Source organism: Lontra canadensis, unplaced genomic scaffold (assembly GCF_010015895.1).
Source record: "Lontra canadensis isolate GAN:19392208 unplaced genomic scaffold, GSC_riverotter_1.0 scaffold4, whole genome shotgun sequence".
Lineage (NCBI taxonomy): Eukaryota > Metazoa > Chordata > Mammalia > Carnivora > Mustelidae > Lontra > Lontra canadensis.
In genome coordinates this window covers 34,775,905-34,802,026 of record NW_022630998.1, presented here as the reverse complement: position 1 = coordinate 34,802,026, position 26,122 = coordinate 34,775,905, and the positions used below count along the sequence as shown (strand labels likewise).

The 26,122-nt window shown below is 36.2% G+C and overlaps 1 protein-coding gene and 1 pseudogene across 1 annotated transcript in view; one reads left to right on the top strand and one right to left on the bottom strand.

The window, feature by feature from the left end:
* The window catches only part of TBCA (tubulin folding cofactor A), a 75,784-nt gene that overhangs the window by 44,400 nt on the left and 5,262 nt on the right, over positions 1-26,122 (bottom strand). The gene's annotated exons all lie outside the window — the stretch shown is intronic.
* On the top strand, positions 22,569-23,490 carry LOC116863536 (annotated as a pseudogene).

The following is a 26,122-nucleotide window of genomic DNA, read 5'->3' as shown; positions in this document are numbered from 1 at the left end:
GAAAACTAGTGCTACAGATAGACATTCTGAATCAATGATGAAAATCTGACTAGGGTATGGGCACCTAGGTGGCTCAGTGGGCTAAAGCCTCTGCTTTCAGATCAGGTCATGATCTCAGGGTCCTGGGATTGAGCCCGCATTGGGCTCCCTGCTCAGCGGGAAGCCTGCTTCCCCCTCTCTCTCTGCCTACTTGTGATCTCTCTGTCAAATAAATAAACAAAAATCTTAAAAAAAAAAAAAAGAAAGAAAGAAAATCTGACTAGGGTAGAGAAAGGAGAACTTTATAAACTAAGGCAATTAGGCACTCATGTAATATATAAAGCCTCAATAACTTGATAATTCCTAAGGGGGGGTTACTTATTTTTAATACAGAACAGTGATAAATCTGAGTATTTCTGGAAAGGTTAAATGATGTTGATAGGCTCTGCTTGAAAACAAAGAAAACTTTAATGGAGTCAAACAAGAAGAAACAGACTTGTGGAGCCGATGACTACATTTAGTTGTGTTCCACTTGGAGAGGTCAGGAGGTAGTTTACTGAAGGGCCTCCCTATAAAGCCTTTCCTTCTTTGGTCAATTAATCATAGCCTAGATTCTCGTTGTTAGGCTCAAACTTATTTTGTCACGTCCACCCAGAACCTCAGAATGTGATCTTACTTGGAAACAGGTTCTTTGTAGAGATAACTCATTTGAGATGAGGTCATACTGGATTGGGGTGGACCCTAAATCCAACCACTGGTGTCTTTTATAGAAGAGATACACAAGGAAGAAGGCAGAGGCGGAGACTGGAGTTAAGCTGCCTTAAGCCAAGGAATGCCAAAGATAGTTGGCAAACACCAAAGGCTAGAAAAGGCAAGAAGGGATTCTAACCTAGAGCCTTCGAAAGAAAGAGCATGGCCTTACTGACACCATGATTTCAGACTTTCAGCATCCAGAAATCTGAGAGAATAAATTTTAGTTGTATTAAGTCACCTAGTTTATGGTAATTTTGTTATGGCAGCCCTAGGAAACTAATACAGATGTTAATGCAAGCTAATTCGCTCCTTTTTACAGAAATATTTGTGGAACACCAATGTTTTAAAGGACTTGAATTCAAATGGTAAGCTGTTACTAAAAGGGTATAAGAACAGAAAACTTTCAGTTTCAAATCTTAGAATCTTTACACTATACTATATCCTTCCTTCCTTTCACTCATCCATCCATCCATCCAGCACATCCACTGCTTCGCACATACTTACAATATGGACAATGAACAAAATTACTATCCTTTCCCTCATGGTGTTCTCAGTCTAGCCACACTCAACAGATTGTAAAGTCCTTCCACGGCAATGCACACAGCCCTACACCAAGTATTTTTTAATGACTATATAGTGTTTCATTGATAGCATGCAGGATACCTTAAGTAACACCCTATCAATGAATACTTATAGTCTCCAATTCTTCAATATTATTATACAGCGAGATGAACATCATTGTATGTACATCTATACTATTCTCTGCTTAACTTCTCTAGATGAAAATCTTAGTATTTCTAGGTCAAAGGGTTTGTACATTTTACTTCATGCTATATATCGTCAAATTGACCTCCAAAGAGATGGTACCAATGGATCTTTCCACCACGAGTGAGAGCCCATTTCTCTCACGAACTGGTACTGGTGTTTTCATTTATGCCAATATTACAGGTGACCAATAATATTACTGCTGTGCTTACTTGCATTTCTGTGATTATTAGTGAGATACAATCATTACAGGTACAGAGTCTAGAGCCAGGCTGTCTGAATTTAAATGCCAGTTCCACTAGTTCAAAGTTACTTAAGCTTTTGGTGCCTATTTCCTCAACTGTAAAGCGCAGATAATAATAGTATCTGCCAATAACAGTAGCTGGGAGAACTAAATGGATTAAAATCTGTAAACTGCTTACAAATATAAGTAGTCATCCAACCACATGACAGCTATTTCATGTCATCCAATCCTACTTCTTTCTCTATGTACAAATTTCCTATTTATACTCACACCTATTTTTATACTGGTGTGTTCCTCTCTTTCTTATTAATTTATAGCTCTTTGTATAGTCTAGATTTCCATCCTTTATCTGTCATGTAGTTGGTAAATACTTTCCCTAATGTGTCATTTATCTTTCTACCTTGTTTTTCTTCCTCTTGCCTTGTTTTTTGCTCTATTTCGCTAGAAAAATTTTATTTTATAATGTTTATATACTCAAGTTTCTCAATCTTATCTTTCTGGCTTCTAGGTTTTATGTGGATAAGAAAGCAGTTTCCACAAAATATAGTATTTTAATTTAATGGTTAAGTGAAAGTTAACAATTTTGGTTTTGTTTTTTTAGAAGACTTGAGAAGCCATTTCCAGGTAGAGTCTCATTAATTTAATATTCAAGTTAGGTACTATTAATAGATGGAGAAATATTACAATCTTTTCTCCTTAAGGTATTTTTATTTTTTTTTATTTTTTTTTTTTAAAGATTTTATTTATTTATTTGATAGAGAGATCACAAGCAGGCAGAGAGGCAGGCAGAGAGAGAGGAGGAAGCAGGCTCCCTGCTGAGCAGAGAGCCCGATGTGGGACTCGATTCCAGGACCCTGAGATCATGACCTGAGCCGAAGGCAGCGGCTTAACCCACTGAGCCACCCAGGCGCCCCTCCTTAAGGTATTTTTAAATAAAAAAATGAAAATGTCTTCCCAGTTAGTGACTTGGGTCACTACTAAAAACATTTTCTAGAGCTACAGCTTCATGGACAGAGTGATTACAAGTTTCTTGTTTCAAAATTTCTCTCAATCTTAAAATTTTTCTGTTAAACAAATGTACATCTATGTTCTATGAAATTGCACATCTAGGTTTTACATGCTATGAAGTGATTTTGGTTTGCTGATATCCTGGATACATACAAAGAATTACAACATGAAAAGACAGGTTCTTAACTGGGGTACTCAATGTTTACTCAGATTGGCAAATGCCAAATTAGAAGCAAAGCATTTTTAATGCATTTCATCCGCTCCATTTCCCCCTCAATGGAATTTTACAAAGGAAATTTCACTATGTTTATCTACCTAGGCATGTCCCATCACTTTTTCAGTTCTCTGTTCTAATTACAATCTAAAATCTGCATCCTTTGTGGATTTCCTTGCATGTCTTCTTCCAGGTAATGTAATATGATTTAAATAAAAACGTATTTAACATAACACCTATGGCACCATGCAGAGCTCTACCCCCATTCTATATGGTGCTATCATATCATTACCTTTGGTATTATTCAACTGCTAGTTTCTAGTCCATATTTACAACTAATTTGAATTTAAATTTACTAAAATAAAATATTCTTCATCATTTTAGTGAAAATTAGATATTACCTTCCCTTCATTGAGTATTAATTTTATAATTCTACTCTATTTAAAAGTAAACACAATGCTATTTGTGAAACATATGGTCTTATTCTAAATGAGTAATGGATTTGTTTGGGTTTTTTGTTTAAGTTTTGAACCAAATCCTAGGCCCAGCTGATACTATGTAATAATCCGAGGACAGAAGAATGGTGTATCGATAAATGGAGGTTCCTCCTTACCACATAGGCAAGATTATGGAAGATGTAAAACATTTGGCCCTTCCCATCCCTTTTTTTTACTTTTTGCTGTATGTTTCCTTCATTTTTAAGCAATAAAGAGTAAATTGTCAAAAGAAAAAAAGTAAACACACTAAGAGCATTCAAGTTTATTTTGCTTAATTTGTCCTTCACATACCTGTATGTTTATTGTTCACTCTTCCATTATAATGTACATATCTTACATACATTCTAAATGGTGTCATTAGCTGGTGGCAAACACGCAAAGGCCAGTTTTATATACTTTACTCATAGGTTTGCATTTAAAAAAAAATAAAACAGGATTATCTCCACTAAAAGAAATTTTCAAGATAGAAATTCACTAATTTTAAATAAACTTTGTGCAACCACTACTACATAGCACTTAATTAGACACAGTCTGTGAGCCCACAGTCCCTCAGAGTCCATGATTTTCAGTTCTGACCTAGCTGGGGGAAAAAAAAAAACTGAAACACTAGGAAACTAGTGTTCTCTACCTTCACCATGTAGCTTTCAAACTGGCCCCAGAATTCCCTTGCTTCACTCAAACACTCAGAAAGAAATAGTATCTATAGAACTTCAAATTTCTCAAGAGGATGTTAAAGACCCTCAGGGTATATTTTCATTATATACTTCATGCTTTTTACACTCTAGTCATAACTGTCCATCTTGTGCCCCAAATATGTCCTATTCATTTTCTAAATGAGCTTTGGAGATTTTTATCTTATTTCTTTTGCTAAGAAGAAATAATTCCTCATCTCTTTTCCTCACCTACTTATCTCTATTACTCACTCAAAATATGCTTCAAATGTCATCTCCTCCAGGAAGCTTTCCTCAACTCAGCACAATTTCAATTCTCTTAAATGATTTCTTCTCCAAGTAACTTTGACCTAAATATTTATATCTTGATGATATCCATCTATGTAAGGCTTTACAGTCGAGCTGGTTGCATAAATAGTATCTCAATTAATAGTCATTCTGTCTAATCACATTGAAAATCATAGAGAGGATGGATATTCAAGATATAACATGTAGTAACTGAACAATGGAATTTAGTTGTACCTACCCGAACTAGGGGCATATGTACATATGGTTTCTGAACTTAGAAAGGACTTTTGGAAACACGAGAACAACATCCCAAAAAGCTTTCTGAAGGAAGACAGATCTTATAGTTGAATCATTTTCCCATTTAAACCAACAGTTATCTCCTGAAGTTTTTGACACAAAAATGAAAAGGCCCATATTGCTAAGGAATCTACCAGAAGAAGTGTGTCTTCCACGTGAGGATAATCATATTTGCAGGTGATCCTTACACTGAAAGTATGACCCATGCCTTTGTTAAAACAAACAAAAACAGCAGGTAGTCCACTCCTTACTGAAATATGAAAGGCTAGCCTATATCGAGTGATTAAATGACTATTTTTGGCAAACACCGCATTATTTGTTAGCAATGAGATTATTTATGTGAAGAGAATTTTAAAGAAAGTACAATATCCCATAAATCAAATCATATAAGAAGCTGCTTATCAATGTTCCTATTCAGGTGAAATAAAAGTTAAGCCAATGAAATCAGGTGACCTGGATGCTAGCTCTAATTCTTGACTTTGTAATGTGATCCTGAGTAAGGTGCTTAATATCTCTAGGTCTCAGGTTCAATATCTGTATAATGAGGAGGTTGGGAATAGATGATTTCTACGGTGTGTTATGGCTCAAAAAAGATGAAGAAACACATCCTAAATTCATTTTATTAATAGAAGAAATTAAACTATCAGCATAAACTGACAATTTTTTTCTATTTATTTACAAAGCTGATAAATAATATTCTGAAACTGGCCCTAAAATGCTTAGTTGGGTTTTTCAGGTCAATGAATCTAGCACTTTAAGTTTAACTATCAATTTCCCTTCATTTTACAGAGATATCTTTCATCTTTAGTCTCGAAAGTTGCTGTAAAATTTCTTGTTTCTTTGCAATTCATGACATAATTCATCCTAGTCTGGTGTTTCATCAATTTAACAGTTCTAATTGCCTTATTATCTGCTCTGGTGCAGTAGTAAAGCCTCTGAACATTTCATTTACCTTACCAACAAGAAAACCCCATATATCTCAGCCTTAAGGATATTACCTCTACCTCTTGGATGAGCAGAGGCATGAAGAACTTAAGCTCTCTGGAAAGCCAATATAATCTATCACTATTTAACTGTTTGTCAATGTTTATGCCTGTCTCAACTCACATTTAATGGGGCTTTTTATTGTTATTTTCCACTATAAAATTTTGAAGATACCTAAATGTCACTAATTCCCTTCCAAGTTTAGCATGTGTAGTACAATGTTACTTGGAGACACAGTGATATGATGCAAAGCACAGGCTTCGAAGTTAGGCAGACTAAGATGCATTAAGTTCAAATCTTAGTTTTGACCTGTGCTATTTATATGGTCTTAAGTGAGTGACCTACCTCTTTGTGCCTCAGTTTCCTCAATAAAGTAGAAAGGCCAAGTGCTCTAAAATAAGGTAGTGAATATAAAGTAAGACCAGTTCGTGGTCCAATGCTGCATCATGCAGGTATCGAGTAACTGTTAGTCATGTCTTCCCATACCAAGGGCTCCCACTTGGTTGTGATTCTGCTTGTTTGACTGGCTAGTTTGAAAACAGGTTCTAGTCACCACCTACTTCTACATAGGAGTGTTCTCAAATGGCTAGTTGTAACCCATTAGTCAGAGTTGTAATCCATGACTCCCAAAATCAATTCAGTGGGTTGTGATAATCATTGTTTCAATGAAAGAAAATAGAATGGAATGGAAATAACAGAGTGCTTCTTAAGTGGTAAAAATTGGACTATTTTGTTAAACTTTTATTTTAGGCGTATGTGTGTGAGGGTATGTATACTGTCACGATGTAAAATAAAACACATTTCTAAATCTGGGTTAGATCAGAGAAGTTTGAAATATACTCTGCAGAGAAGGCTAGTCATTTTCAGTTGGATCACTTCACCTCCTTGCCCATCTTGCCCAGGGAAATGTACTACTGAGACCAGTATTTCAGTATATTGAAGCCAAAAGGCCGACCAGCAATATTCCTCTGCAGAATTATATATATATATGTGCTTCAAGTTACCAACAATGTTAATAAGACCAAAAAGAGGAAATGATACTTTAATTCTTCCCTTAGAAATATCTTTTTTAACTACTAATAGCACCCATCTCTTATTTTTCTACTTTTGAAACATATCAGCAACTAAAATGTTCCCTGGGGACCTAAAAAAAAAAAAAAAGATAATAAAGAAATTTATAACCAGAAACCCAGTTATCCAAATGAATATGCCACATTTAAAATCTAAAACATATTCCATAACCACAACTGTTTCAGGAAAATACACTAATCATTTGGGGAGATTATTTGTCTCTTAAGTAGAGACAAATTAAATAGGAGTTGGGGGAGGGCCATTAAGGAAAGCTTTCCCCAGAAAAGTGGTATCAAGTTAGGATTTGATGATTAAGAATTAGCAGAGCAAAGAAGAAGGAAAGGTTATGGTGACAGGAGCAGGGAGATAGCATTCTAGGTACTAAAGAAGAACACAAAAGATTCTAAAGTGAGACAATATGGTAAGCTGGTTTGAGAATTAAGTAAAGATATTCATGAATGTGGGGAAGAGTAGTAAGAGAAAGAGCTAATCGAGAGAGCAGGGGGAGCAGCATAACATCTTTTAAGATCATATTAAAGAATTTGGATTATTCCTAAATGTATTAGACAGTCATACCTGGAGAGTGACATAATCATATTTTAGTTTAAAAAGAACACTGTGACTGTAATACGGAGAATAGTAAGGGGAATGACTAGGGCCAGGCAAACAAGGGAAGCTTATGATAGTAATCCAAGAGAAAGACAGTGGTGGCCTACTCAAGGGTGGTTATGGGGGGAATGGAAATGCAGATAAAGTTGAAAATTACTTTAACTGTGGTACATGACGGATGTGGAAAGACAAAGGAGAGGGAGAAGCCGAAGGTAAAACTGGGCAGACAGTGGTGTGGCAGATAGTACCACTGCCTGACATAAGGAACGCAAGAGAAAGAGTGTGGGAGAGGGAAAATATTAAACTACAGTAGTACCCCCTTATCCATGGGGGATAAGCTGCAAGACCCTTACCACATGCCTGAAACTGTGGGTACTACAGAGCCCTATATATACTATGTTTTTTCCCTAAACATACATACCTATGATAAGATTTAATTTATAAATTAGAGAATAACAAAAATAAAGCAAAACAATATACTATAATAAAAGTTATGTGAATGTGGTCTCTATCTCAAAATATCTAATTGGACTGTACTCTTGTACAGTATTGGATTCACTTCTTGTGATGGTGTGAGATGATAAAATGCTTACAGGAGAAGAGAAGTCAGGTGAATAATGTAGTCATTGCGACATAGCATTAGGCTACTACTGACCTTCTGATGATATGTTAGAAGTAGGATCTGGTCCCAAACCACAGCTGACTATGGGAAACTAAGACTGAAAATCGAGAAACCATGGACTGGCAGAGGCTGGGGGCAGAACTACTGCAGTATCTTTTAGGAGTACTTCATGTGGGAATCATAAACAACTGAGGTCATAGGAATGGATGAAGCTGCTCACTGCAGTGTTCACAAAGTGAGAGGGGAAAAGAGACTCAGGTAGACCCCTAAAAACATTTAAGAGAGGGGAAGCTACATCACTGCAAGAACTACATTTTTTTTTTAATTGAGGTGTAACTGACATATATTAGTTTCAGGTGTACAACATCAAGATCCCATACTTTTATATACTGCAAAATGATCACCACAATAAGTCTAGTTAACATCCATCACTATACATAAGTTACAATTTTTTCTTGTGATGGGACTTTTATAGCTGTTTTATTCACCACTATATTTCTATTACTCAGACAATATCTGTCATATATTAGTGGCTCAATCTGTTGCATAAATAACAAAGAAGAAAGCAAAAGTAGGACTGAGGAGGGGATAAGAGAATAGAAGGAAAAGCAAAGGACTCCAGAATCACTGTAGCAAAAAGAAAAAAGAAAGAAAAAAATTGGATTAAAATCTTTTTAAGAAAGGGAAGAACAATTCTGTCAACTGCTGCTAGTAAATCAAGATAGACTATTATATACAATGGGTAACTTTTGTTTCACTTCTCTTAGTAAGGAAAGATTACAACAGGTTAAGAACTGACTGGGAAGGGAATGCCTGGGTGGCTCAGTCAGTGAGGTGTCTGCCTTTTAGCTCAGGTCTTGAGCCACAGGTCAGCCCACATGGCTCTGCCCACACTGGGCTCCTTGCTCAGCAGGGAGACTGCTTCTTCCTCTGTCTGCGTGAGCTCTCTCTCTTTGACAAATAAATACATAACATCTTAGGAAAAAAAAAAAAGAGTTGACTGGGAGTTGGGAAGTAGAACCTGTGAATACAGACATGGCTTTTGACAAGTCTGGATCCTAGGGAGGGAAATGAGATAAAGGTTTATACTGTTGATATTTTTAAGATGTTAGTGACTTCAAGGGCACTTGGGTGGCTCAGTCGTTAAGCTTCCACCTCTCGATTCCTGCACAGGTCATGATCTCAAGGGTTGGTGAGATCAAGCCCTGTCACTCCCTTGAGCTCAGCAGGGAGTCTGCTTGAAGAGCCTCTCCCTCTGCCCTTCCCCCTACTCACGTGCTCTTTTGCATGCGCTCTCCCTCGCCCCCCCCCATACATAAATAAATGTTTAAGATGTTGCTGACTTCAGCATGCTTGAATACTGGTAAAGAGATTAAAGGCCAGAAAAGAGAAGAAACAAATGCACGGGGCAAGGAGGTGGGATGCAAAGCATAGGTAGAATACTGGCTTTAGACAAGAGGGTCAGATCTTTGATTTTAAGAGGAAAGAATAAGGGAAGTAAGAGTGCAAACTGCAGTTAAGTCTATAGGTTTGATGGTATGTAGGACACACATGAAGAGCATGTGATTCCCCCATTAGCCAGGGAAGACTTCAGGAAAGAAGTAAGGATCAAGAAGAGACATAGAAAGGAACGACTGGTCAGTATTATTCAGAGCAGTATACTGGGGAATGTTCTAGTCAAAGGAAGCTGCACATTTAGATAAGGTCTGGGGAGAGACTTTATATTCAAAAATGGATATGTTTACCAAGCTTCAAAACAGAGTAGGGAAATTGGCTTGGGCCTGGATGTGGCCCTTGGCTCAATTTCATCTACCATTCAGGCTGCTGCTGATATAGTTCAGGAAGCAAATACTTTCTACCTTGAGAGGTCACTCTAGTTATACCAATCAAAGCACTCTAAACAATTAAGTATTCAAATATTTGAAAAACTGTGAGCACAGATTCATCCACCAGTAATTTAGCTATGAAAGGCTTCTTGATGGTGCCTTGGCACCATCCTGGATTCTGGAAACTGCAAAGAGAATACAGCAGTTTTGGCACTCTTAAGGAGCTTAGTCCTTTAATATTACCTGAGGCCCATCACCCAAAGCAAGTAAAAGCAAGTAAGATTACTATCCCTTACTTATGTTCTATCCCTTACTTCCCTTTCTATTATCTTATGTATCTACCTGCAACAGGTCTCTCACTCATTCCTCCCCTTCTTCTCCCTACCTTAATGTCCATAAAAGAAAGTGTAGAAAATTCTTAATACTTATTATTACTGAACAATGTTTCATATTTTTAATATCTCTACTTAAAAATTAGGTAAGTGCAGTATTTTACATTCTGAAGAAAAGAAAAACCCAAGTTATTTTTGTAAAAGGCCCTCAATAATTTTTCTTTATATGTCAATGGTCTCCAAGAGAATACAGAAGACTTTTGGGGACTTAACATTAGAGGACTTAACTCAGTAACTACCCCAAAATGTTCTAACTCAGTTAACTACCCTAAAATGTTCATATAATATAATTTTAATTTTGCTGAAATACAATTCTGAAGGTTTTTGCTGTGAAGATGGTATTCAGGATAAGTCAGTCACCAATATGGTGACTGAGTCTGACAACTGTCCAACATCCAATCTCAATGTTACTATTCGGTTCCTTCTTTTGTCCTCGTGTGTGAAAGAATGCCAGTAAATGGGGTGCCTGGGTGGCTTAGTCGGTTAAGTGTGTTTCTTTAGTTCAGGTCATGATCCCAGGGTCCTGGGATCGAGCCCCATACAGGGCTCCCTGCTCCGCAGGAAGCCTGCTTCTCCCTCTGCTGCTCACCCTGCTTGTGCACTCTCTCTCTCTTTGTCAAATAAATAAAAATTCTTAAAAAAGAACTGATAGTAAATATTGCTTGCTTTTACAAATTTACTGGTAATAGCTGCTCCAACGATAGTAAAACTGCATATGAAGAATTAACAGTTTTTGCCCATTTCATTCTCAAATAGGGAATTTCAGCCTTTAGAACCATCTCAAACTTGCCATTCAAGACCTGTTCAGTTCTATTATTTCTAATATATGAAAACAAAACTCCAGCTGAGTGGACATTAAATTGATGAATTTGATACTAAAATAGTATGGAAAAATGAATTTATCTTAATTAATTTATTTATTAGAGAGAGGATTGGGGCAGAGTGAGAGGGAAAGAGAGAATCTTAAGCAGATTCTATGCCCAGCACAGAACCTGACTCGGGGCTCCATCTCACAACCCTGAGATCCTGACGTGAGCTGAAATCAACAGTCAGATACTTAACCGACTGAACCATCTAGGCGTCCTTATTTTAACTTCATATAAAATATCTATTCCAGGATAAAGGAGATTGACTGGTATAACTTGATCTTAATCAAAAGACTAATGCCAGCAAAAAAAAGGTACCATGCCTCAATATTACCTTCAATAATAAACTCAATTCTTAGACCTAAACCTGCTCTTCAGGTATTAACTTGGTAGACATGATAAGTTCACAAATTATATAAGGCATTCTCAGTTAAACATTTTATTCCTTTCCCCTCCTCCTGGTTTTGAACAGGCAATGATGAGACATAATAGAAATGCACTTTGCGTATATGTCTCATTCATTTCTATAGTCATAAAAAATGTACCACCTGGACAAATTAGGCACTCTGCTTCTGTTTTTACTTTAATTATCAAAGCCCCTGCTCCAGTCAATATATTCAACATTTACTTATATCACGCAATCAGTTTCTTCAAGACAAAACTGTTCTAAAACCACATCAAATCTCTATGAGCTTTCTAGCTGAAATTACTATGAAACACAAAACATAAAACATCCAAAAACTATGTATTAATCTCTAAAGAACTGCTTTAAAAGCAATGCAAGCAAACAAAAATTTAAATTACTACTCTGATTTGTAAGAAGTCAACATTAAAGTTTATTCACAACATTTTTAAAAAGAAATTACACTTTTCAAATCCTCCCTTCTCATATATACATACCTATTATCTAGAGACCACATCTTTAATTACACATATTAATGGAAAACAACCAATTATATATATAAGTTATTATATATAATATACATATTATATTTTATATAAAATTATTTTTTATATTATATATTTATATATAATATACAATACATGTTATTTATATTTAATTATATAGATATAATATGTATAATTTCACTGACATAATACTACTAGAAATTTTCTGAAAAAAATCTGGCCTTAATATGTAAATTATAAAAATGAACATTTCCCATATTTATTACTGTCAATGAAAAATATATATTATTATTTATTCCTCCCATATAACTTCACAAAAAATAGTTATAGTAATCAAAATGTAATGTAAAGTTATTTCTTAACTATATTAAGAAGTCAAAGACTACATGAAATCTAAACTTTCAGAGCAATTGCCTTTTCTCAAAAGTATTCTGGAAAATGCACTGAGTTGTAAGAATCAAATATACCAAGTGGCTCTAACCGTTCACTAATGTATCAAAAGCTTAGAAAACGAATATAAAGTGTTAGTCTTTCTTTAAAAGGCTAATGTCTATTAACAGCTTAAAACATGGCACAGTAGGGGGTTAATATACTGTTGTCTGAATCACTTTCATCAGTTTAAGTACCTATTAGTCCTTATTAGCAATGTGCTAGCAAGGTGGTATTGGTCTTTTAAAGTTTCTTTCTGCTTCTTCTTAGTCTGTTTGGCCAGAAAGAGTCTTTGGCAAGAGTGTCTGAAACATAAAGTTTAGATTTCTATTTTTCTTTAGATTTTAAATTTTCCAATTTTTAGGTATATATTTGAAAAAATGTTTTCTCCTTTTAGGACTCTGTTCTAGATTTAAACTGTTCAGCACATCTGTATACCTAATCTTTATCCATCTTAAGATTTTCAACAATATGAACGTATTCTCCAAAATTTCTCCAGTGGGGAGAAATCAAGATGAATATTCTCAGAAACCAAAGCAATTCATGTGCTTTCTTAAGTAAGATCACTCATGTAGAACTGAATACAAAATGAATGTTCACAAAGTAAAGCTGGCCTGTTTATTAAACTAAACTTAGTTCTAGTATAACCAATAAAGTCTTTGGATGTCACAAATTTATTGTTTAAAAACTGAAATTCAAATGTTAAAACTGAAAAGTATCTTATGGTTAAAGTTTATTGAACCTACTTTCAAGGACAAACTTTGAATAAAATTAACTCAAAACTATTTTTTAAGAGTTCAGAATAGAAAAGTCATTCTAATTAGAGTGTAATGTAGCAATTTCAGAAAGTTTTCCAGCTCTGGCTCTTCTGATAATTAGTTAGGTAATCCTGAACAAATCATCTACCTCTCTTGTCTGTTTCTGGGAGGGGGCCAAAAGGGGGCAGAAAAGGGAGGACAACAGGGAGAAAGACAGGAGAGAATCTTTAAGGAGTACTTTATCAGCTGTACAATTTAGTGTTTCAAAAGGAAAGATATTCTTTTAGGGCTACATTTAGAAATGAAATGAATTTAAATTGCTTAGCAAACCTACATGCCACATCTATTCTTGTCATTTTCAACAATGTAGAAAGTACTTTCCAAAATAAAAAAACAAAACAACTAAACATAGCTGGGCATTCCAACTCATACAGTTTTATTCCTCCTTCCATGTTAACAAGATAATGTATTAAGTTATTAGTGGAATTATAAATAGATAAAACTCTTTAGAGACTAACTTGCCAATATCTCTCAAAATTTAAAATACAAAGGGAGCCAGGGAAGCTTAACAGATATGCCACCCCAAAATATGCCACTTCCGCATCTGGATGATTTTGAACTGAACTCAAGTGAGAAAAGCAGCTATAAGGAGCCTTCCCCAATTTACCTAAAAGCAAGACATAATTTGTGTCTCCCCACCCCTTCAACCAGAGGAGAGTTCACCACCAGAGACAACTCCAGAGAAGGGACAAGAGGAATCTACATAACAAACTTAACTGATCAGCCCTTAACTTCCATTAGTTAGTTCTCCAAAAATATTCACCTTCTTACATTTTGCTGGAAACTCAAAGTCCTTTTCCTTTGTCTTACCACTACTCTACAAATTAATTGTTCTTTTTTTTTAATTGTTCTTTTGTTAAGGTGCTAAGGTCAAGTTCTAACCACCTCCCCCTTAAGTTACTCGTTACTAAATATTCATTTCCCTGTATTTGCATGTTAATAAACTTCTATTTGTTTTCTCTTATTCCGTCTGGCATTAGTTTAAAGGGCCCCAGCCAGAATATTTAGGAAGGCAGAGGAAAAAATGTTTCTGCTTCCCTACATCAGCAATTCCTCTTGCAGGAATTTATCCTACAGATACACCTGCAATTTATAAAACTACACACACACACACACACACACACACACACGAAATTCACTGCACTAACTTTCAAACCAGTAAAACAGCAGAAACAATATAGAGGTCCATCATTTTACATTTTAGGGATTTAAAAAAGATGGTATGTCCATACAGAAGAATACACCCATTAAAAGGTTTCGAGGCTGCTCTATATGATCTAATAGTTAAGTGAAAAAAAAAAGAAAAAGAAAAAAAAGAAATGTGCACAACAATGTCTAGGAAGTATACTATCATTTGTTTTTATTTTTAAGGTTTTAAAAATATTTTTATTTACTTGAGAGAGACAGAGAAGGAGAGCATGAGCAGAGAGAGGGAGAAGCAGACTCCCTGCTTAGCACAGAGCCCGATGTGGGGCTCAATCCCAGGACCCTGGGATCATGACCTGAACCAAAGGCAAATACTCAACTGACTGAGTGACCCAGATGCCCCTTGTTTTTGTTTTTAAAGACATAAATGTAAATACTTGTGCATGTACAAAATATCTCTAAAAGGATATACATACACACAAAAAAGAGTAATGAAGTTGGCTCCAAGAGGGCAAATCTGGGTGGCTACTGCACAGGGGGCAACAGACTCATGTTTCACTGCGTATCTTTTTGTATCTCTGGAGTTTTGTACCATGTCTTTTCTGAAAATTGTTCAAAAAACTGTTCTAAACTGTTTTTAAATATATTAAAGGGGGGCGCCTGGGTGGCTCAGTGGGTTAAAGCCTCTGCTTTCGGCTCAGGTCATGGTCTCAGGGTCCTGGGATCGAGCTCTGCATCGGGCTCTCTGCTTAGCAGGGAGCCTGCTTCCTCCTCTGTCTCTCTCTCTGCCTGCCTTTCTGCCTACTTGTGATCTCTGTCTGTCGAATAAATAAATAAAATCTTAAAAAAAAAAAAAAAATATATATATATATATATATTAAAGGGAGATGAAGAATAAGACACTTTTCTGTTCTCAAGAAACTTAAAATGTCACAGAGAGTTAAGTAATTTGTTCATTTTATAGTATTTATCAAAATTGTCCCAATTTTTGTGCTAGGCCTTTGGAGAATGTATCCCTGCTTACAGAGCTTGTATCCAGGTGGAGATTAATGTACAATATTATGGTAGCTAGAAAAAGAAAGTCTAGTCCAAGTAAAGCAATAATTAGACAACAGACTTCTGACGATCTGTATTTTCACATCATACCTCGAAATCAGTAGAAACAGTCCCCTAAAATAGATTAGCAGTAGCAAAAGGAAGAGTGACAGAAGAGAAGTTATTAGAAGCCGGAGTAGTAAGAGACACATAATTGGCTGACAATATATATAAAAGCAAGAGACAGAAAACAAATTAAAGTAAACATGAAACTAAGTTATCAAACAGTGTAATTCAAGCGTTTTCCAATTAGGGACACAGTTATACTGCAAAGATGTTTATTACAATCAGATTTCTAGAGATTTCAGTAGACATGTTTTTCACAGGAAAAAATGCTATACTTGGTATTAAGTTTTATAAGTTGTCCCACAAAAGTCTAGTTAACCGTACTTCAGTATTCAATGTGCATAAAATACTTTTGACAGAATACTATGTATACCATGCATAACTATGCTTCTAACAAGAAAAAAAAAAACCAGAATTTCAACTTGGATGCCAAGAATGCCTCCTAACTCATTATTACATTACATTATTATTACTAATTATTTTTATTAATTTTATTTATATTAATAATATATACAATTATTTATATTAAATAATTTTATTAATTATAATTATTAATAATTATTACATCATTATATTATTAAAATCCTTGCCACAGAAGCGGTGACTCTCTTACCACCTAGGAGGTAGGATAAGCAAATGGAACAGAAGAAAGGGCAGAGTCTGTGAGAACGAAGGGTTGCTGGGATTTCAAGGCAAGATAGGTTAATCTGACATTTCCTCTTTCTCCTCTTCTCTCTTCCATTCCCAGCTAAATAGCAGTGAACTGGACAAAAACAGTTGGGAGGTAAAGGGGAGGGTTGAAGGAAGAGAACTGTTCTTCCCTACTTCTTATACGAAGGGTAAGACCTCAAAAGGACACTGAAATAGAGGGAAACGGGGAACAAGTTGAACCTAAAGCAACAACAGAATTTACAAAAAGCAAGATAAAACAAAAAAACCCCGCAAAAACAAAAACAGAGAAAAATAAATAAATGGGGGTGGGGGGAGACAAAGATAAAGCAGTCTCTAGCCAGTTTAGTAAAGGAAATTTCTCCTTATATTATACACAGCTATACATAAATTAGAAATCAGAGTAAGGATCTCAATTATTACTCAGTTGCAAGTACCATGATTTCAATTTAAGGAACTGAAACAATACAGGAATTTGATGGTTTGTGTAACTAAAATCCAAGGGAGATATACTTCAAGGTTGTCTGATTCAGCAGTTAAAAACAGCACCAAGAAATTTTCCTTTGTACATCATTCTGCCATCTATAATACAAATCTCATCCCAAAGCCAGACTCCCGAAGTGCTAAAGAAGGCTGCCAGCCACAGAGTACTTTGAGCCAGAATTCTAAGCAAGAGTTCTGAAATGTACCTTGTTTAAATGAGCCTAAATCACCTATCCACCTAGAATCAATTTCTGTCACCAGAAAATGGAATCTGATCGGCTAAAACATACACAGATTGGAGCCGTTTCCTCAAACAACATGGGCTGTGTGTACATGGATAAGGATGATGGATACTGGCATGAAAATACAGGCAGATATCAAGACAAGAAAAAAAAAAGATAACGAGGAAGTAGCCACAGTGTTCACAACAAGATGTATGAAATGCAGATTCAGAGTCATCACAAAGTCTTATCTATAATACTGCCATTTAAAAGACAGAAAATCATTAATTATTCTTTTTATGAATAAAAGCCAAAGTTGGCTCCTGAGACTTCTATTTAATCTAATACTAGAAATGCCATGACAGTTTAAAAGAGTAATATAAATTTTAAAAAAACTATCTGAGACCTAAATAGAATACGTAAAGGAAAATATAAATGAGTGGAAATAAACACCTTGCTTTTGGTTGGGGGAACAAGTGGTAAAGATTAAGGGTATGTACATCTGCTAGATTTGATAATGACAATTATAAAACTTATGGAATAGGTTAACAATTAAACATTATCAAGAATAAATTAAAATCCTTCTCTAGAAGTGCCTGCCAAACTTAAGAACTTAAGGTATCATACATCAGAATGAACAGATATCATTATCTCAAAAAGATATCTGTACTCCCATATTCACTGCAACATTATTTACAATAACCAAGACATGGAAACAACCGAAATGTCCAGTGACAGATGAAGAGATAAAGAAAATGTGAAATACAAAGGTTTGAATTGCATGGGTTCACTCATATGTTCACATAAAACATACTCATATATATTTTTTGAATATAGTATAGTACTGTAAATGTACTTTTCTCTTATGATTTTTTTTTTTTAAGATTTTATTTATTTATTTGACAGAGAGATAGACCCACAAGCAGGCAGAGCAGCAGAGGGAAAGAGAGAAGCCACTGAGCAGGGAGCCTGATGCGAGCGGGGCTCAATCCCAGGACGCTGGGATCATGACCTGAGCCGAAGGCAGAGGCTTAACCCACTGAGCCACCCAGGCGCCCCTTCCTTATGACTTTTTTTTTTTTTTAAGATTTTATTTATTTATTTGACAGACAGATTGCAAGTAGGCAGAGAGGCAGGCAGAGAGAGGGGGAGGGAAGCAGGCTCCCCGCTGAGCAGAGAGCCTGATGCAGGGCTCGATCCCAGAATGCTGGGATCATGACCCGAGCTGAAGGCAGAGGCTTTAACCCACCGAGCCACCCAGGCGCCCCTCCTTATGACTTCTTAAGTAACATTTTCTTTTCTCTAGCCTATGTTATTATAAGAATATAGTACATAATACATATACAATATATGTGTTAACTGACTGTTTATGTTATCAGTAAGGTTTCTGGTCAATAGTAGGCTATTAGTAAAGTTTTGGAGGAATAAAAATTTTAAGTGGATTTTTAACTGCACAGTGTCCCAACCCCCACACTGTTCAAGGGTAAATTATACATACACATATAAAATGAAGTATTATTCAACCACAAAAAAAGGGACATCCTTAATGTGTAAGCTGATGATTCACACACCCCTGGGGCAAATAATATATCATATGTTAATTAAAAAAGAAGAAAATCCTGCCACTTGCAATACATGGATGGACACTGATGGCATCATGCTCCATGAAATAAGCCAGAGAAAGGAAAAATGTTGTATGATTTCAATTTTATGTGGAATCTAAAAAAACCAAATTCACAGAAACAGAGAACAAAGTGGTGGTTGCCAGAAATAAGGGTGGGGGAGTAACAAGTAAAGGTTGCCAAAAGGTAAAAACTCCCATTTATAAATAAGTTCTGGGGATGTAATGTACAGGATGGTGACATACAGTTACCATCAAAGTACTGTATTATATATCGAAAGTTGCTAAAAGAGTAATCTTAAAAGTTCTCATCACAAGAAAAAAAAATTATGTGAGGTGACTGATGTTAACTAAACTTACTGTGGTAGTCATTTTGCTATACACACACACACATATATATCAAATAATTATGTTGTGCACCTTGGACTAAAACAATGTTGTATGTAAAATATATCTCAATAACAGTGGGAAAAAAACGAAAGAATTAACACAGTAACATGTGAAAGGTCATTTAGAAAGTAATATTGTTGGCCATCTTTAGCCTTGGCTCCTGCTCAACCCAGTACCAAGGGGGTTTTCAGGACCCACCTGCAAGCTTCCCCTCACTCCGCAGGCATTCAATAGTGAATGCAGTGTCCTGGAAATGGACAACTTTCCAAAGGATCTTTCAAAAGAACCTCTCCTTTCTGCCAGGTTAAAAAACCCTGGGTTGCCAGAGGCATATACATTATTCTACACAAGGAAGAAAGGGGTGATTAAGCATGTGGTTGGGGCTGAAGCTTCGTACCTCCTTTACTCTATCTGTGGGGATGCTTGTTGAAAAAAATAATCAAAATAGTTTAATTTTTCTACATGAAAAATAAAAACAGTATTAGAATAAAACTAAGGCCTACCAAGCTTTGGAGAGGATGTGGATCAACAAAAGGAACTCTCATATAATGCAGCTGAGAAGGTAAAATGGTGTAACTGCTTTGGAAAACAGTTTGGCACGATTTTACAAAGAAGAACATTCATAGACCTGTCACCTAACAATTCCATTTCTGGAAAAATATCCAAGAAAAGCTCTTATATATCATTACCAAAGACATGAACTAGAATGCACCTAGAAACACAGTAATGGGAACAATCCAAATGCCCACTAATAGAAGAATGGATAAATTGTGATAGTATCAGACAATGAAATAATACACAACAGTCAAAACAAATATATTACATATAAATGTAAAAATATGGATAATCTTATCAACATAAAATTAAAAAATAACTAAACAATAGAACTCCTTACCAATATACAAATGATAAAATTATATGAAATAAAAAAACAAGATAAACTCACCGGCACTGGTGACTGATTACACATCTAGCTCCTTTCTCCTCCCAGAGGTCAGGGGATGGGACTAGAAGTTCTAACCCTTTAATCAGAGTTGGTTCCCTGGCAACAACCCCAACCTTCAGTTAGTTACCTAGGGGCTTTCCAAAAATCATCTTAATACAAAGAAAGATCTTTATTGCTCTCTTCATTTAGGAAATTCCAAGAGTTTTAGGAGCTCTGTGTCTGGAATGGAAAGGGAGACCAAACATTTATTTATTTATTTATTTTTAAAAGATTTTTATTTATTTATTTGACAGGCAGAGATGACAAGTAGGCAGAGAGGCAGGCAGAGAGAGAGAGAGGAGGAAGAAGGCTCCCTGCTGAGCAGAGAGCCCGATGCAGGGCTTGATCCCAGAACCCTGGGATCATGACCTGAGTTGAAGGCAGAGGCTTTAACCCACTGAGCCACCCAGGCGCCCTAAACATATATTTATTTTTATAAATCACACTGTCACAGGACCCCAAGGAGCTTTTATTTATATGTATCATATCTATTAATACTTATTATATTAGAAATAAAAATTAACAATTTTTTAAAGTTTCAAAAATTTAAAAAAATGTATTTACTTCACTTAACAAATGTTTTACATTTTTGCAAATTTTTTAAATGTCTGTACTAATAGAAGCATCTAGATTTTCACATCTTCTGCATTCAATCTCTCCCACTATCACATACCATATAGCCTTTAGAAAACTGTACCATAAAACTGTAAGCAAATAAAAGTGAAAAAGGCAAATAATGTCTCAGTATTACTAAGAAAATAACTTTCACCTAGCAGACACACTGAAAGTGTGTCAGGGACCCCATGGGACTCCTAGACCATACTTTGGAAACCACTAGTCTAGTGAATTCAACAGATAATGTATTTTTAGTACTATCTTACTAAAAGCTACAAAGTTCTTTAAGAACACAGACAGGGAAACACGAACTTCAGAAACATCCAGGGAAACTTCTACTGAGGTGGTGGTATCTGATGTGAGCCTCAAACCCAAATCCTTACAAATTAGACACCGTAAGAACTGTACTCTCTCCCTCCTACTTTTTGGTGTGTCTCCTACCTGTCTCCTCTTCTGTCTCACTTGGTTGCTATTCCTCAAACAAGTCACACTTGCTCCCTTTTTCAAGCCTATATATTTACTGTTTCTTCAGTGTGAAAGTCTCTTCCGCGTATTTATCCCAAGGTGGTTCTTGCCACACCTGGCCATCCTAAAGGTTAAAGGAAAGCTGTATCCCCAGACACCTATAATCCACTCAGGGCCCACAATCCTTGGGAAATTCTGCCTTACACTGTTATATGTGTGCACTAGGAGCTATAATTAACATAGCATATGACAGCATTATTTGTAAAAGTGAAAAATGAGTGGAAAAGAAACCTAAATATCCATCAAGCCTAAGACGAAAAAGAAAAACCACTACTGCAAAAGAATAAATTAGAGCTAATATTCCAACATGAAGTCTCAAAAACAGTAACATTATGCACAAAAAACCTAAATGTTCATCAACTTGATAATGAAAAAACCACTAGCACACCGACAGAAGACAATGAATTAGAGCTACATGTTTCAACATGAGTCTCAAAAACAGTAACATTAATATGCATGGAAAGTAATAAAAGATTCCTAGAGTTAAATAGGAATATTTAGTAGGTATGAATATTTATAAATTTATGAATAGTTATACTATTTACAATGTAAAATTTCTTCATTTATATTTTGATAGGTAACACGTGATTTAAAATTATAAGAATTTTCTCCCATTCTTGTCCTCCCTCCAGCTATACAGCTTTCCTCCCAAGAGACAACCCATATGATTAGTTTCCTGGGTATCCTTCCAGATATATTTTGGTATATAATGTTCACAGGACATACTATAATATGGCATATGTATCTCCAATATAAATTAAGTTTAAAATATGCATGGAAACGATACAAATTCAGAATAAAAATCAGGTAAAGAGGGAGAGGAACTGACTTAGAAAGGGGCATTCGAATGTACCTATAGTGTTTCGTTTCAGGTTTATTGTGTTTTCTCCAGATTTTTTTTTTTTTTATGCATAAAATAATTATTGTTCAGAGTGCCTGGGTGGCTCAGTCGGTCCTGGGTCCCAGGGTCCTGGGATGGGAGTCCAGCATCAGGCTCCCTGCTCAGTGGGGAGCCTACTTCTCCCTTTCCCTCTGATGCTCCCCCTGCTTATCCTCTCTGTCGAATAAATGAGTGAAATCTCTAAAAAAAGGAAAAAAAGAGAAAAGAAAAAAAAAGAAATGAGATTTTAAAAAAAATTATTACTTTTCTGCATAAAAGAAAACAGGTGAAGAGGATCAGATTTGAGAAGGTAATTAGTTTGGTGTTAGATGGAGTGAAATCAGATGGAATGAAAACAGATTAAGTGAAAATTAAAATAAGGGCATTCATTCAATACTTTAAAATGAGTCTGAAGTTCAGGATAAAGCTAGAGACCAGGGATTTATATAAAGTGATACATGGAAATTCTAAGAATAAATATTCATATGTACACTGCATAACTTAACAGATTCCTTAAGGACGGAGCCCAAAACTTTGACAGATTCTCTAGAATACTACCTACTGCTTATAATAAGATTTCAATTTACCTATAACCCTCCTATTTTTCTTTGATTTCAAAAAACCCCTGGAATGGGTGAGCCTATTTTTGTAAGTAACTTAATGGACAGTAACACATATAGACACACACCTACCGCTATTAAAATCAAAGAGAGAGGGGCACCTGGGTGGCTCAGTGTGTTAAGCCTCTGCCTTTTGCTCAGGTCATGAGCTCAGGGTCCTGGAATCAAGCCCCGCATGGGGCTCTCTGCTCTCCCCCCTCTCTCTCTGCCTGCCTCTCTGCCTACTTGTGATCTCTCTCTCTCTGTCAAATAAATAAATAAAATATTAAAAAACAACAACAACAACAAAAAAAAACCCAGAGATAAAATCTTGGGGCACCTGGGTGATGCAGTCTAAGCTCAGGCCTCGGGATCTTGATTCAGCACAGGTTGTGATCTCAGAGTCCTGAGATTAAGGCCTGCATCAGGCTCTGTGCTCAATGTGGAGTCGGCTTGGGTTTCTTACTCCCTCTCCCTTAGCCCCTCCCCACTATGCAAGCTCACTCTCTCTCTATCAAATAAAACAAACAAACAAACAAACAAACAAAAAACCAACCCACAAAAATAAAAACCAAAGATAAAGGAGGGTTTGGAAATAACTATAATCTAGCATTAGACTTTTAAGAATGTCGCTCTTTCGTCTCAGCCACAGAAAAACAGCTGAAGAAGGAGATTTCATCATTTGGAAAGTATAGCAGTAAGATACCCATGTTGTGCCCCTGCTGTGGCTCTAGGCCTACCACCTTTGGAAGTCAACCTGTGGCAAATGTGGCTATCTTAGCCAAGTGGAAGAGAAAGTAATACTGGAGCACCAAGGTTAAGTGATGAAATCCCACTGGGACTGGTTGAGTAAGGTACCTAAAAATTGTACACCAAAGATTCAGGCACAGATCTGTGAAGGAACAACACCTAAACCCAAGATGGCAGCTGTTGCAGCATCCAGTTCATCTTAAATATTTCAACAATTAGTTACAAAATAAATGTTCTGGTTAGAAGAAGAGGAAGAAGAGGAAGAAGAAGAAGAAGAGGAGGAGGAGGAGGAGGAGGAAGAAGAAGAAGAGGAGGAGGAGGAGGAGGAGGAGGAAGAGGAGGAGGAGGAGGAAGAGGAAGAGGAAGAAGGAGAGGAGGAGGAAGAAGAAGAGGAGGAGGAGGAGGAGTAATAATGTCTTCTGATAGTTGTGGTGAATCATTTATACATTTTAGAATAACAGCCTCTCAAAAACTCCCTTGACCACTCTTCCCTACAATAAGCTTTACAGAAGTGCACTAAGAGTGAAACTGGCTTTGTTACATTGTGTTAGTAATATTGATACAGTATTTTTTAAACTGTTAAAAAGACAAGGTCTCTGATATAAACAGATTTTTAGGGGAAATAGGGCATCACTGCCTCAGCAGTTTACAGAAAGATGGCCATTACGAAGTCCTACAGCTGACTCAAAAACACAAGCTTCATATTCCTCCCTTCTCTCTCTGCAGCCAATCAGTGAACATAACAAACAACTAAAAAGCTCATTTTTGTCACAATTTAAAAGAAAGCAAGTTTCACAGTCTCTCCGGGGATCAGATCATTCATCTTTATGTCCTATATCCACATTGTTTATGTATCTACAGAATGGTGGTAATGATAATAATGACCGCAGTTAACATAATTAAACATTTACTACTAATCAGGGTTTTGGGCAAAATACTTTTACATGATTACCTTATTTATTCTCCTAATGACAATATGAGAAAGGTATTGTCACTAACCCATTTTTCAGCTAAGAAAACTGGCTTTTAAAGATTAAATAACTTGCCTAGGGTTCCATATGTAGTATATATTAAGTGGAGCCTGGGATTCTATTTGTTTAACTCTAACTGTAACAATAAATAGCTATAGTAACTATTATACTGTCATACTATAATTGATTTAAGGGCTCCCTACTGCTTATTGTATCAAAAAATCCTTACAGAATGAGGTTCCATTCATTCATTTGTTCAATGGAAAGACTTCTGTTGAGTACTTATTAAGTGCCAACACTTAACACTTAACACCAAGTGAATAAGATGTCGGTTCTGAGTGAAGCTGCTAAATAAATGACTTCTGAATCAGTCATATGACTGATGTTATTTAAAAATAATCTCTAGGGGTGCCTGGGTGGCTCACTGGGTTAAGCATCCAACTCTTGGTTTTAGCTCAGGTCATGATCTCAGTGTGGTGAGCTCCACACTCAGCGTGGCGTCTGCTTGAGACTCTCTCCTCCCTCTGCTCGCTCGCTCTCTAAAATTTTTTTTAAAAGTTTCTCCTAAAAAAACAACAAAATAAAAATCAGCTCTACCCTTTTATGAAGATGGTGCTGAAAGCTAAGAAGGAAGCCCCTGTCCTTCCCAAAGCTGAAACCAAAGCAAAGGCTTTGAAGGCCAAGAAAGTGGTGCTGAAAGGCATCCACAGTCACCAAAAAAAGATCCATCAGTATGTACCTATGTTCCAACAACCCAAGCAAGACTGCGTCTCCAAAGGCAGCCCAAATATCCTCAAAAGAGTACCCCAAGGATAAACAAGCTTGATCACTATGCCATCATCAAGCTCCCCTGACTACTGAGTCAGCCATGAAGAAAACAGAAGACAACACCACATTTGTGTTCATTGTGAATGTCAAGGCCAACAAGCACCAGATCAAACAGGCTATGAAGAAGCTCTACGACACTGATGTGGCCAAGGTCAACATCCTGATCAGGCCTGATGGAGAGAAGAAGGCATATGTTCGAATGGCTCCTGACTATGATGCTTTGGATGTTGCCAACAAAATTGGGATCATCTAAACTGAGTCCAGCTGGCTAAATCTAAATAAAATTTTTTTTCACCATAAATTAAAAAAAAAAAAACCTCAGCTCTATTTGGGCAAATAAAACAGTATCATTATAGGAAATGGAACCGTGAAATAAACAGATCACACATCCAAGCATTTATATTCTAAGGATTGTGGACTAGTTATTATTAGCAAAATTTTCCAACTTTGCTCTACTACAGATTTTCAAAATTTTCCACCAAACAAGAAATGCAATGAAAACACACTCACACGCTCACGTGCACACACACACACACACACACACACAGGTCAAAAGATCATTTACTTCCACATTCAACTCACAGAATAATATAGCTTGTGTTGGGAAAACCATGGTCATGAGTGGCCTTAAATAACTCCCTTTCCAGCTTGAAGAGACATCTGGTTGCCAGCTGTGTAGCTTCTAAAAGTCACTGCTTGCCAAGTAGTTGGCAGAAGGTGGTGAAGAGCTGACCACCTGCAATCCATTTTGACACTGCCTTTGACCATCGCTTTGGAGAACTGAATACATTACAAAAATTCCAAAAGGAGTTGGCTAAATTTCAAGGCAGGAAGTTGGCCATTTTGGCTGAACTTACTTTAATTCAAATCAAAGGGGTATGATGTGGGAGAAGAGAAGATAAAAAAACTACTAAAGCTTACAGGAAATTTTCAGGGCTATATCCTAAACCTCTGTCCACCATACTTCTATCCATCTTTATAAGAAGTATATAAACAACTAAAGCTACAGGGGAAAAACTGTAACTATGTCTTTGCA